At 39.3% G+C, this 12,409-nt stretch overlaps 1 protein-coding gene across 1 annotated transcript in view; it reads right to left on the bottom strand.

Moving 5' to 3' along the window:
* Positions 1 to 12,409, bottom strand: part of NRCAM (neuronal cell adhesion molecule) — a 272,550-nt gene that overhangs the window by 204,780 nt on the left and 55,361 nt on the right. Inside the window, exon 2 of the mRNA XM_058523123.1 lies at positions 11,132 to 11,289. The gene's annotated coding sequence lies outside the window, so the exon portion shown is untranslated. The remainder of the gene's footprint in view (positions 1 to 11,131; positions 11,290 to 12,409) is intronic.

The raw sequence follows: 12,409 nt of genomic DNA, 5'->3' as shown, positions 1-12,409 counted from the left end.
AGTTTGGTAGTATCAGCCAGTAAAGAAAACACTAACTACAAGGGCAATCCATAGAAATCCTGGGTCAGTCCCCTGGCATCCAAGTGCGAGTGCCAAGCCTCAGGATAAAGTGAGGGTGGGAATGGCAGGCTCCACTTCGAGGAGCCCAGGTTTATAATACTTTTCTTAACAGCTTAGTACAGTATACTGTCAATGCAAATAATCCATAATCAATCTATAAATCAGAATTGGGGTGAGTTTATTATGAGACAGGTTTGAGGACTACAGCCTGGGAGGCTTCCTTCCCCCAAGGTAGGAAGTGCACCAGAGAAGTGGGGTGTACAGAGTGGTTATATATCATCTTGGAACAAAGAGCATACATCACATAAGACAGGAATATGTCTTTTACTACTGTCACGAGATGCTTAGCTGGCACAGCAGGTCAGTGGTCAGCAGGTCAGTGGTCACAAGGTGAACACAGCAGGTCAGTAATTAATCCTTAGTTCCCAGGAAGAGATGCTTATCCTTAAAGAAATGTCAATATGGGGAGAAGTTACATCCCTACCTTTAAGGGCATCTTGCTTGTCTTTGGGACACAGTAAATATTTAAAGCAGATGTGCAATGTGTGCTCAAGAGGCCATGTCAGGCCCTTTTGGAAAAACAAGGTCAGGCCAAATTAGTTTTAAACCAAATGGCTTCCTCATATACTCCAATATATACTATTGCTTTTTATTTATTTATAAATACCAAAAATAAAAAACATATTGACTCTCTAAAAGTATTTACTCCAAAATTACCCACTATCAATTTCTACACAACAACCAGAAGAGCACTGTGGAGCACCCACTTTTCAACGGCATCTGTCATTATGGCTCCTCCGCTTACTAGCTTTGTGAACTGGAGCAAATCTCAAACTTTCCCTAAGCTGTGGTTCTCATCTTGTAAGACGGATTAGCAACACCTGCCTCACAGCGCCCTTGTGAAGATAAGATATCCGAGGCAGTGGATATATTGCCCAGCACAATTCCCTTGCAGATGCTCTGGAAATATTCCTTCCACTCCTGTCCCATTTGCTCACCCACTGAGCTGCAAGCAACACCACACACACACACACACACACACACAGAGCCTGTGCCTTCTCAGAATGAGGTAGCCTAGGAAAACAGCCTTGAAAAGTCATTCCTGTCTGGCTCACGACCTCCAAAATCAAGATTAACAACTCATGTGTATTAAAGTGAGAATTGGGAGTTATTTTTCACTTCAGATTTCATTTAAAAATAACGAATTACAAAATAGTAGCTGGAAAGGGAACCTGCTAATGAATATTTATGAAGTCTGCTAACCAGCAATAAAGACAAAAGCTGCCTTTTCTCATGACATTAAAGTGAAAACAAACAAGACACGGAGGAGGCAGCAGGACAGCCAAAATGAAACTTTCATTTCAGGGATGAAGACACGGAGTTAGAAGTCTGATATAATATATAGCTGGGACTGGGTGAAACACAACCTCTAAGAATTCTAATGAACACAACCCCCAGGGACGTTAATGGAGTTCCATCTTGAACATCCAAGGGCAGTCATTTGGCTCATGGTGAATAGATCTAACTCTTGGCTTCCTAGCCAAAGAAGACTGAAGAACTTAAATAAAAATTAAGAACAAAAGGTTGAAAAATGTTTCTTTTTAATGAAGTACAGTCTCATACTTCATCCACTTCAGTTTTTGCCAAAGATAACCATACGTCATCCTTAGGCCAATAATCTGGTGAAATAAAATGAATAAAGGCTGAACTTTCTTAGTTTATGTTGGGTATGTATGCTTGGTTTTCACTTCTGAGTTTCACTGAAGACTGAATGAGGCAACTGAATTTCTACTTCTGAAAAATTTGAGTACCATCATGGTACATCACTAAGAGAGAGCTTGGCAGTGGAACATTTGGTTTAAGAGCAGGTTGATAAAAATAGGCAAAAAATTTTGTCGAAGAGCACAAGCTGGGCTGGGAGAAAGGAAAGTTTTCATTTCCATATAAGTTTGAAGTTTTAAAAGTGGACTAGAGGGTATTCAACTTTTAAAAACCTGAAAGTAAAAATCTATCAGATCTGCTAGAGACCTCTTCAAAAGGAAGAGAGAGTTGACGAGAGAGGTTTGATGGCAGCAAAGGGAATAAAAATCAAACCTTTTCATGTTTGTACCTTAGAGGCTTAAACTGTCCATGAATCACAGAACTTCTCCAACTTTAAACTACATATGAATCCCTGGGTATCTTGTTAAAATGCGGATTCTGATTAAGCAGGAGTGGGGCCTGAGCTTCTGCGTTTTTAACAAGCTCCCAGGCGATGTCCACACGGATGGTCTGTAGACCACACTTGTAGTAACAGGTGTGTAAAACACTGAAATAGAAGCCAGAAGATTTGAGTTTCAGTGCCTTGTGTTGGTTTATCACATTAGGATTCAGGGGCATGTCCCTAAGCTCAGTTTTCTTGTTTGGCAGACATTAGCTTGCCCTAGTCACCTCATGGGTCATTGTGAAGCTAAAATTAAACAACAAGCAAAAGTGTTTCATGAAGTACAAAGAACAAAGAATAGCAGTATTATCACAGTTATTAAAAAGAAGATCATAAAGGATAAGTGACTTACTGAAGGACCCAAAGTGAGAGGCAGAATTAGGCTTAAAACTATATCATCTGATCTTAAGCAAGTGCTTTAAGCTTCAACGTGTTGCAACTTAAAGTAATATGAGAACCAGATCACTTTTATTTGCATCCACGTTGCTGAAATTTATTTACAAAATATATTTACCTTTCTGTCTTAATGCATATATTACATTGAAAATTTATATTTTGGGATGATTCAAGCACGAGTTATCTCCCTAGGTGGGTGGTGGTCACTGTGACTGCTGTAGTACTCCTTGATGCCCCCAGGAGGTGATGATAACACTCTGCACCCACAGTCTACGTAACACCATTGTCAACTGGGTAAATGTAATGTAGACTAGTATAAATGCCCAAATGCCTGAGTGAATTTCAGAGATGGGATAGTCAAGAAGAGCTTTCTGGAGGAGGAGATTTGTTGAGGTGTGCTCAAAAGGAAGAGAAAGGTTTAGGTAACTTGGAAGAAGGGCAAGGACAATGCTGAGCAAAATCAGAGACGGAAATAATTGAATAAATCTTTTGTCATAGCACGTACAGTGTCAGGCACCATATTCGATAACCTGATGGAGATAATCTTACGTGTTAGTACACTGAGCTCACCTCAACTGATGCAGTGGGGAGAGAGGCCTGGAATACCAGTGTGAGGATTGTGTATGTTTTTCCTCATGAGATAGATAGCCATTTGAAGAGTTTTAACTTGGTAGTAACAGAAGTAATGAAATTGTGTATTTTGATGGGATATATTGGAGAGAATATTGAAGACATGGGAATTGGTAAGAATATCTTTAAAACTCATTTTTCTCATTTTCAGTGGATGCTTTTAATCAAGTGAAATCTTAAATAAAATCTCTATCTACCTACCTATGTATGCTAACAAAATTTTAAAAAAAAGAATTAAAGCAGATCCGCTTTAGATCAAGGTACGATGGGGCCCCCAGGTCTCACCCTCAGAGGCTGAACCCTCAGGTCTGCTGGGCTTCTGCTGAAAGAAGGTACTGTGTGTAACGTGCAGCTAAGATAGGATGCTGGAACTAGAAATCCAGAGGAAACCTGCACAGACATAGTTTTATGAGGGAAGAACAGATCATTTGGTGGCCTGGGAGCCAGGCATTTTGGCTCCCAGTCCAGGGCTCTTTCATCTACATCATTCCGTCTCTGCCTGTCACTATTTGACAAGACATGCCAAAGAGAAAATGCAAAATCCAACACACTTATTAGTAATTTAGAAACTTCTTAGTGGCTTCCTCATATCTTCTGACATTGAGGTCTTAAAAGAGCATTTAGTTTAAAAACCTAGTCCTATATCCATTCTTTAATCTTATCTCTAAGGAATTAATTGACTGAAAAAGACAATCTTCTCCAAAGTTCCAGTCTTCCTGCTATTGTTCTAAAGCCCTTCAAAGTGATTTAACACTCATGAGTATTTTAACAATGTCATCCCAAGATCTGAGTCTCAAAAGAACTTACATTGAGTACAAATAAATGGCTCAGAATGGTAGGCTTTAATTTATTTGTTAGAGTATAGAGATGACATACAATAAGACTGAAAATTATGATAATAATATCTATCAGATTTTAAAATGTACAGAAAGACACTTATTCAACGAAAAAGATCTGTTACATTATCAGAAAACCACATACAAGGTACATATGGACATTTTCAAAGATACTATAAGAAATTTAGTTATAAAGAAAATGAATGTAGATAAATATTTATTTTCTTCCATTTACAAAACACAAACATTTGAGTTTCTAGGGAGCATCGTTTCTGAAATCTGAAATCAAAGAATCACAGAGTTCAGACTTCTCCTAAATAATCTGGGAAGCATCCCAGTGATTCAGGACCGAATGTTGTCTTTTTTTTTGAAGATTTTTTAAAGTGTATATTCTACAAGGTCCTTCCTATACTTTACTGTCCAAGAGCAGAGGAATTCCCTTGATACCAACCCAACCATCTTCCTCCTTTAATTTATGTCCATTTTCTCTTGTTCTGTCCTCTGTGAACATGGACAAAACATGTGCAACATCCCCCTCACAAAAGATCTCCCTTTACTTGAAGACAGAAAGCAAGTTATGCCTCAGTCTTCCAATCTTAAACAATTCCAGATCCTTTAACTTCTACTCATAGGACTTTCTTTTCATCTCTTTAACCACTTTAGGTTCCCCTTTGGAACCCTGCCCAACTTGTTCACATACTTTATAAAAGGGGACTAACAATGTGGGAGAATTATTGAAATTTGCAGGTGATGCATCTTTTATTAACCTATGTACTCTCCTAAAATAAATGTAATAAAAATGACGTTAAAATGCATTTTGTATAAATTGATCACAACTAGTGCACTATTTATGGATTATTTGTAGGTAATTACAGGTAATTACAATAAAAGCTATAATTTAATGAGTGTTTCCTGTGTGCCAGGCACTGAATTCGTTGCTATCAAAACCTGGCAACAACTTTAAGATGTAGGCATTGTCATCCCCATTTTTCAAAGGAAGGGCCTAGGCTAGATGGTCAGAGATCTTGATTCTCATTCCAGAGCCAGTACCTTATCACAGTGTATAAAAATACAGGATCAGACACTCATATATGCACTCATGGCGTGGTCCGTGTGTGGGGGCTCCTGCGGCTCAGGTTTCCCTAGAACCAGACTCTGAGATGAGGATTTGCATGCAGGAATTTTTTTGGTAAGGGCTCTTGGGCTCGACATGTAAGGGAGAGTGAACAAAGCAGGACAAGGCAGTGGAGAGGCTGGGCTGCGGTGCAGCCACAACAAAAACCCCAGCTGACCAGACAGGTCCTGCAGGGTTATCCTGAAACGGGCAAGGGCCTTTGTGTCCCCACTTTGACCAGTCACCGAATGTACGCTGCTGCCCTGGGCAAGTGGTATAACCTTGAATGAGGCAATTCTCTTTAGCTGAAGGCTGAAGGCAGTCTCCAAGGAGGGACCCAGCTGTGGGATCTCAGCTGTCAACACTCCCAGAAGCCAGGAAAAGCATGTCTCAGTCCTGAAAGGGACAAGGGATCTGGGTGGCACGTCACAGCTCAACTACAGAGACTCCATTTTTCTGATCCCCAACTCAGGATATGGTTCTGTGTACCTGTTTATGGGTTTGTAAGTTACAGAAATCATGTAGCTTTAAGGACAAAGAAATCAAAGAAATAAGATTGAGGGGGGAAAAGAACTACAAATACTGCTCTGCATTCTGTGTAGGAAATGAGAAATATCTACTTCTTGCCTTTCAGTCTCTTTCTCTTCACCTCCTTCTCTCTCTTTTTCTCTCTGACTCTATCCTTTTTCTCTGTCACATTCTTTGTGTGATACACACACTAATATGATGACTCTAAACAAAACATGAAAACTTTGATAGCAAAGAGGGGAAACAGAAGAGAAGAGAGAATAATTCGAAGTAGGAACAGATAATTATTACCCAAGTGGATATTGTCTTTTTGAATAGTTCTGTCAAGGACAATATACATGTCTTCTAAATGAAAGATGCTACAAAGGATGAATGAACCTTATTAGTAGTTCTGCATTCTCAATAATTTTTTTATCCTCAATCTTTCATCATAGATTTTATTTTCTAAACCATATTAAAAAGACATAATTGCCTCAGGATGGTTCTTGCCTAAAAAATACAGCACAAATCCTTATACTATTGATCATGAAGAGGAAGTTCTGTTTCATTTTCCATTTTATAATGAGAACAACTAAAAAGTTTTTTAAAACCAAAATTATGTATTATTTATTATCTATTTATCCATTATGTAGAAGCTTTTAGAAAGCTAGAAAGCCAACAACTAGCAAGAATGGTTTATTAGGGCACGAATTTGAAATAGATCCCCAGGGGATAACGAATCAGCTTATATTACGGGGAAATGTGAAGAGTCATTAATGCATATCATGCTGCCTTGCTATTCTACTAACGAATGCAAAAATACAATCTCATTTTAACATGAGCAGCAAGATATTAGTGCAGAAGCTGGAGTATGAAAAGTTAATAATAAACCTGAATCAAGAATAATTTCAAAAGTACTCAAACAACAAAAGGCAGTAGAGAGTGAAAATTCAAATGTAGCAGGACATTATCTGATTAGAAATCTGTTGTCATTGTCCTCCACCAAAATGGCCCACAGACTGCTGATGCAGTCTATGACCTCTACAGTGGGATCGAATTTGTATCAAAAGTTGGTGGCTCAGCATTTCCTCTCTCCTTTCTTTTTAAAATCCCCCACTACAGAAGGGCATAGGGTAACACATTTTACTGTTAAATATGATTTGAGCCTATTGGAAGACTGCCCATTCAAAAGTGTCACCCTGGCAACTCCCCTCTGGCTTCTACTTTCTAATAGGAGTTTTCCCCGAACAACCCTCCTCCAGCAGAATTCTGGGCTCTAATCACAGGGTAGAAGGAGGGGAGTCTTGAGCACTCTCTCAAACTCTAAACACTTTTCAGTAGCAACTCCAAAGCTAACATCAACTCTATCCATGGCTTTGTTTGCATGATGGTACTTGCAACACTCACTCTGGAATTTGAGCAGACAGCAGCCACCCAAAAATGTTGCATTCTGTGCTGTTCTCACAGTAAGAGAGTTCAGAAGAAGACTCTACCACCAAGCCAAACAACAGCGGTGAAAGCTGATTTGCCTTTTCCCAGCCATCATACCGTCTTGTGTTCACGTTCTGCAACAGCTTCCATATCTGTCCATCCCTGTTCATGTCACCCTTCTGCCCAGTGCAGCCAAGCCATGCAGAGGGCAAACATGTCAGACAATGTCTCCCCACAGCCCTCACCCCTTACCAAACGACGGGCGGTCCACCTGCTTCCCATACCCAGGATACCCTGTTCCCACTGCCAGTTCCATAAACACACCCTGTCCAGGGTCTCACGTTTTGGAGACATCATTTTAGAATGTCTATCACACAGAGAGTATGAGTGAGACAGAAAAAGAGAGGCAGAGACAGACAGAGAAAGAAAGAGGCAGAAAAAGAGAGAGACCAAAACAGGGAGACATATTTTTTGCGTCTTGCACATAAATGAGTGGAAATTCCTTTTGTTACTTGCAGCTTTCGAGACGAGTGAATCATGCTTTGTACACGCACCCTGACGATTTACAGCCCACAGGTTTCACAGCAGTGACTGACCACTCTGTGAACTTCAGAGAACAATTCATTGTCCTTGAGACCACCTACAACTTGCATACATGTGTCGTCATTCTAAGTTACACCAACTCAGCATTTCCATAAATTCATTTTCTGTACATAAAATTCAGTGGGTATTTCAATGTATTTGACCAAATCAAAAATATCTTGTGCTTAATAGTGTTGGTTTTAAAATAATTGATGAGTATCTTTTTTTCACGTATGAAAGTTGTCTTTTATTTAAAAAGGGAAAGTAAAACTGAAAAAAAAATAGGATGTTTCAGGAAGCTGGGTTTTGTGGCCAGTACTTGCATTGTTTAGTGCCTAATTCATTGTTACGGAAAGTACTGACTAGGGGAAAATTGGCTCAATAATGGATGTTGATATGTCCTTTTTTAACTGGAATTTAAACACAGGTGGTTTTGATTCTCTTCCAACCCTTCAGTTTAGTAGTAGAGCCGGTATAGAGAAATAAAGGATGCCAAAAATCAAATCCATGCTAAAATTACAAAAATTAAAAATAATAAAACCTGAGGCCGGCCCTGTGGCATAGTGGTTAAGTTCGCACACTCCGCTTCGGCAGCCCGGGGTTCGCAGGTTTGGATCCCGGGCACAGACCTACGCACAGCTTATCAGGCCACGCTGTGGCAGGCGTCCCACATATCAAGTAGAGGAAGATGGGCACAGATGTTAGTTCAGGGCCAATCTTCCTCAGCCAAAAGAAGAGGATTGGCAACAGATGTTAGCTCAGGGCAAATCTTCCTCAGCAAAAAGAAGAGGATTGGCAACAGATATTAGCTCAAGGCTAATCTTCCTCACCAAAAAAATAAAATAAAATAAAATAATAACAATAATAATAAAACCTTAATCAGAGTTTAAAGTATTAAGGCAAAATCTATTTGTTGAACATAGAGTGATTAACCAAAGAAAATGCCATCGGTGTGAACTGATTTACTTAATTCAATTTCCCATTTTATGACATATAGAAAACTTCACAGTTCAATAAAGATTTGGAATAAGAGAAGAAATGATGGAGTGGCAAGGGCAGAATGAGTTTCAGCAGACCAGGGCTCTGGCTCCAGCTGTCAGCATTAAGTAAGTTACTTAACTTTGCTTCAAATTAATTTTCTTGTGTATAAAAATGAAAGTGATAGATTAGCTGATCTTTAAAGTTTCTGGAAAGATGGTAGTGAAGTGGACTATAAACAGTAAAAAGGGAGCATTTTGTAATTTTCCAACAGGTCTCAAGGAAAAAAGTTAGTAAGCTAATTAAGGCCATAGTAATCAAATAAAATTCACTCAAAATAGTACTACTGTAAGTACTATTTGAATTTAAAATTTTTACCCATGACATTCCCTCAAAGAAGGCTCTGAGTAATGTATTTCAAAAGTCTAGCTCGGGTGGACTGATCTGAGACAGTGCAGCCTCTGTTAGAACAGGCCCCCTTAACGACGTCCTGGGCTGATGCTGGGAAGACCCAGCGGAGGGACCCTGGTACCACCCCCACTGAAGAACGCAAGAAAGATCCTGTTCAGTCTCCCCTAAGCCATGCTCAAATCCTGGGCAGGGCAACGAGAAGGAGAAATTGACATGAAAACATGATTTATACAGGGAAAAAACTATACTTTTGAAAGCAAAGCACTTTTCTTAAATAACTTCTGTAACTACTGTGAATTAAAATGAAGAGTGGCACTGGTTTGTCACTCGCCTAAATTTTAGGGTTTACATTGTTTTTTAAATACTGGTTTAAACTTTCTTTCATCAAACTAAATAAGTCACCACATTTTTCCCTAGGAAAAATCCTAATTATGCCAAGAAAATGAGACCAACAAGTACAGATACAAATGAAATGGTAGATAATGTCAAAATAAAATGGAAATTGAGAATGTGGTGAGTTGTAGTGAGTACATGAACGAATAATATTGAAGGCTTCAGTGCAAAATCAAATTTATATTTTAAAACAGATTTTTAACTATTGCCTCTAACTCCCAAATCAATGTTTCCAGCCCTGAACTCTCCCCAAACCTCCACACTTACACTTACAGCTTCCTGGTGGACATTTCTACCTAGATGTCCCATGCATACCTCAAAGTCCTTTCTTCCCCAAGAATAAGTCCACTTCCCTGCTAAATTCCCTTTATGGCATCATCAGGCTCTCAGTCACCCCAGTCAGAAACCTGAGAATCCCAAGTCCTAACATTTTCTCACTTCCAATGCCCAAACTACCACCAAATCCAGCATATTCTAGCTCTTTCAAATTTCTCTCTCTTTCTGTATACCTCACTGTTTCTACCCTAATTCTAGCTCTCTCATCTCTTCTCCACATCATTACAAAATGAATCTTCCTTCCTTCAACCTTGCTCACCTCCAGCTCTTTCTCTACATTTTCTCCAGGATAACACACCTAAAATGCCAATGACCGCCAGCCTAAAGCCCTTCAGTGCTTACACACACACACACACACACACACACACATACATACATATACACCATATCTATGGTTCAACAATTCTGAACAACCTATTACTTCCACCAGTGAGTTTCACACCCCTATCCCACTGCTCCTGCCTGAAATGCCCTCCTCCAGCCCACCCTGCTCTTCACCAGGGAACTCAACTCAGGGGTCACCTCCTCAGGAAGCCTGCTTCTACACACAGTCCTCTGGCCCCACACTGCATTCAATGACTTTTCGATTCCTTAACGCACTCTCAGTATACTTTTATCATATTGGAGTTGGTCATATCTATTTATGTGTCTGTCTCCTGCGTTTGACAGATATTCCTTGAAGGTAAGGACTTATCAATAACCTTTGCTTCTTGAGATCCTAGCAAAGTTTACAGAATCAAATTAAAAATGAATCAAACTATTGAGGAAAACAGTTTGGAGGCTATGAGAGTATTTTGGAGGACTATAAATGTTTGGGAATAGTAATAGTTTTTCTTATGCAAATAATACCTCAAGGTTTACAAAGTGATTTCACAGAAATTATATTGTTCGATCCTTAAAACAATCCTAGAAGGCAGGGTAAGGCAGATATGAAGGCTGATAGAGACCCTAAATACATAAGAAATTTCTCTGAGAAGAGAAATGTTATTGATTTTTTTTAGGGTGTGTGTGTGCTCAAATGAATCTTCATAGATCAGAGCTACAACTTCAAATAAATTCCTTTTTGGTCAAAATAGCCAATTGATTTCCTTTGTAACTGCTACAAAATTCTGCTGAAAAAGACAAATTCAATTCTTTATAGAGAATTTTCAATAACCTATTCCCCTATTCACTCTTTTCTAAGAAGTAGATTTTGGAAGACAGAACAGCTAATGCAGACTTCTAAAGACAAAGAGAGAACAGATTTGCTCTCACCTTCAGAAAATCCCCTGGGCCAGGAGTCTCCTAAAAGCTTCCCTGATTTCTGAAGCTGCCCTCTTCTCAGGATGCTGCCAACAGCTGAGAGCAGCTTTGGGCAAAGTCTTCAGCACACAGGGGTGGGGGGTTGCTGAGGAAGAAGATCACAAAGATTCCTGAAAAGGAAAAAAACACAGAACAGTGTCAATTGTTTTGGGTGAGTTAATCTATTAAGCTGAGATTTCATTCTAGTATCAGACTAAAATTGACAAGGGGAACTTAATACATATTAAATTCCATGATTAATTTTAACCAAGCATTACTGTACTTAAGGATATCAATGTCTAAGAAACTTTAAGCAATTTAACGGCAACGGATAATGAGAAAAGGTAACATAATTCCAATTACATTTTGGTATAAGATAGAAGTCTGAACGACGCCTAAATAGCAGGAAACCATGTGTACACAAATCAAAGGGAAAAAAAGCACTTGATCTACTTTAATACTTCATGGGAATACACCGCGCTTTACAATCACATCGACAGAGGCTGCGGCTGGGAAGAAGCTAGTACAGACTGCAAAGAACAAACAATGAAGAACTAAGTATTTGATCAAGGCTGAGAATGTCGAAGAGGAACTCAGCAACGCAATTACATTTTAGAGGGAGCTTTGAAGGCGGTGAGAAGAGAAGGCATCTGGGGATAAAGAGGTTGCTTAACACACCACTGTAAGAAAACAAGTACAAGGTTAAGGTAGAACTACAGAGAATGAAACCTTAATTAAACGGAAACCAGCTAACAGGAGTGTTTATTTAATACCTCACTTTTATGAGAAACAGGAAAAAGCACAGGAAGGATTGTTCAGAAAACCTGTTTTAAACCAGAACTAGGGGTCAGTCTGCAGTGAGAAGAGCAGGCACTGGGCGTTCTACACCTGCCTCCTCCACGGACAGGCTGACCTTGGGCTTGCTAGCTTCTCAGCCTTGCGGCACATGAGCACCCCTGGGAGAGCTTTTAAAACTTACCGATGGCTTGGCCTCATCCAGGCTAAATAAATCCCTGACCAATTAAATCAGAATCTCAGATGGGATGGAGCCCACACATAGGAATCTTTTCAAAAGAAAGAAAGTCAGAGATGTTCTTCGATGACTTTAACATTCTGTCTTCTCTACATATTTTGCACCTGATAACTCCTTTGTTTTAAATCAAATTTAATTTAAATTAATAGTATGCAAAATTTTAAAACTCTAAAAAATTAAATAGTTCTCCAATTTTTGAGAGGAGGAAACTGAGGCTC

This window comes from Diceros bicornis, chromosome 3 (assembly GCF_020826845.1).
Source record: "Diceros bicornis minor isolate mBicDic1 chromosome 3, mDicBic1.mat.cur, whole genome shotgun sequence".
NCBI lineage: Eukaryota > Metazoa > Chordata > Mammalia > Perissodactyla > Rhinocerotidae > Diceros > Diceros bicornis.
Note: the sequence above shows the minus strand (reverse complement) of the source record. Positions and strands in the feature narration are given on the sequence as shown.